Source organism: Ailuropoda melanoleuca, unplaced genomic scaffold (assembly GCF_002007445.2).
Source record: "Ailuropoda melanoleuca isolate Jingjing unplaced genomic scaffold, ASM200744v2 unplaced-scaffold14055, whole genome shotgun sequence".
Classification (NCBI taxonomy): Eukaryota; Metazoa; Chordata; class Mammalia; order Carnivora; family Ursidae; genus Ailuropoda; species Ailuropoda melanoleuca.
Genome location: NW_023182788.1, coordinates 1 through 2,282, shown reverse-complemented (window position 1 = coordinate 2,282; position 2,282 = coordinate 1). Strand labels below are relative to the sequence as shown.

At 57.6% G+C, this 2,282-nt stretch overlaps 1 pseudogene; it reads left to right on the top strand.

Moving 5' to 3' along the window:
* The first annotated feature begins 79 nt into the window (after window positions 1-79).
* On the top strand, window positions 80-2,275 carry LOC105235187 (annotated as a pseudogene).
* The last annotated feature ends 7 nt before the right edge of the window (window positions 2,276-2,282 follow it).

Below are 2,282 nucleotides of genomic sequence, written 5' to 3'. Positions count from 1 at the left end.
CCTCGGTTGACGTGAGCACCTGCCCTTGAGCTTCATCTCACGGGTCACCTCGAGATCTTCACGCCCTCCCTTCCCCCAGCCCCACTCGGCAGCGGCAGGAGCAGCGGCAGTGGCAGCGGCGGAGGCGGCCATGGCTGAGCACCCCAGAGAGTTCCAGGGCAGCCCAGGCCTGATGCCAGCAGCGACTTCTACCTGCGGTGCCCCGGTGAGAATGGATGTTTGCCCTGTTGGTGGACGCTGTGTTCCAGAGGCGCAGGGCACCACCAGACAACAGCCGTGCGTGTGCACCTCCAGGTTCCCGAGCACAAATCTCAGGATCCCGTTCACTGCCCCGTCCACTGAGAAGACGGAGAAGTAGGAGGCTCCCAGGTCCCGGGTGAAGCCTGTGCAGGCCCACATCTCGGCCCTGACCATCCACATTCCAAATGCCGTGGCCCCCTTCCTTGGTGGCCATGGCCACCCAGTGCTGCCAACTCCTGCCCATCCAGCCCCTGGGGAGCAGGGTGATACCAGCTGACCTCAAGTGAATGGCCGACACCTGGCAGCCAGAAAATGAAAAGGAGGCTTCTGGTGGAGACAGCCCCAAGAAGGATTCAAAGACAACTTATTCCTATGCAGAATTCATAAGACAGAAAACTACGATGGCTCCTGAGAAGCAACTTACCCTAAATGGTATTTATACTCACATCACTAAAAATTATCCATACTACAAGACAGCGGACAAGAGCTGGCCGAATCCAATTCGCCACAATCTCTCTCTGAATCCTTATTTCATCATAGTACCACGTTCCCAGGAAGAACCAGGCAAAAGGGCTCATTCCGAGGACAGATCCTGCCTCTGAAAGCAAATTCATAGAGCAGGCTTTTAGGAAAAGACGGTCCATGGGCATGCCTTGCTTTAGAAACCCTCTGGGACCCCTCTTCTCCAGAAGTGGCCCAGCCTCTCCCAATCACGCTGGAGTGCTGTCTGCACTCGCCAGTGGTCCCCAGACCCCCAAGAGCCTGTCAAGGGAAGTTTTACCAGCCCCCCTGGAGCCTGAGCCCAGTGCCTCACAGCCCCAACTGGCCATCATCCAGGAGGCATGGTTTGCCCAGGGTGCACCAGGCTCCCCTCTGTCTCGTCAGCCCATTTTAATGGCCAGGCAGTGGCAGCTGCCACTGATGATCAATCAATCCCATCACCTACACGGTTGCTGCTCCCGTGACCACCTCGACCTCCCAGCAGCCTGTAGTGCAGACGGTGCACGTCGCCTACCAGATCCCCGCAGTGCCTGTCACCAGCATGGCAGGCCTGGCCCCGGGAAGCACGTACACTGTTGCCGTCCAGGCTCTGGTCACTCAGGCGGCTGTGCTGGCCCATCCTACGGCAGAGCCGCAAGACAATGGAGATCACAAAGAAGTAAAAGTGAACGTGGAAACTATTCCTGCCATTACCCATGCCACAGTGGGCCCTGCCAGCCAGGTCATTCAGGAGCCACAGACCACCCCTGTCCACACTGTCACCACAGTGCAGCAGGCACCTCTAGGTCAGCACCAGCAACCAACAAAAACGGTCTCCCGAAACAGATCTCGCCTGATGCCAATCCCTGCCGCTGGCCGTAACCAGGTGAACAATGTGGTGAGTCCTCTGGACACGATGGCAACACGTGCATCGGTGTCNACCTCCCAGCAGCCTGTAGTGCAGACGGTGCACGTCGCCTACCAGATCCCCGCAGTGCCTGTCACCAGCATGGCAGGCCTGGCCCCGGGAAGCACATACACTGTCGCCGTCCAGGCTCTGGTCACTCAGGCGGCTGTGCTGGCCCCTCATATGGCAGAGCCGCAAGACAATGGAGATCACAAAGAAGTAAAAGTGAACGTGGAACCTATTCCTGCCATTACCCATGCCACAGTGGGTGCTGCCAGCCAGATCATTCAGGAGCCACAGACCACCCCTGTCCACACTGTCACCACAGCGCAGCAGGCACCTCTAGGTCAGCACCAGCAACCAACAAAAACGGTCTCCCGAAACAGAACTCGCCTGATGCCAATCCCTGCCGCTGGCCGTAACCAGGTGAACAATGTGGTGAGTCCTCTGGACACGATGGCAACACGTGCATCGGTGTCAACCTCCCTTCCCACAAAGTGCCAGAATGGCGACAAGATGGAACAGCAGGATCTGAAGCAGGTCCAGAAGGAAGACGGAGGTGACAACATCATCATCACCCTGCATGTGGCAGCCGGCAGGGAGAAAGGTGTCCAAAACCAGCGACTGGGACAGCTTTTCTTATTTTAATAGTCAA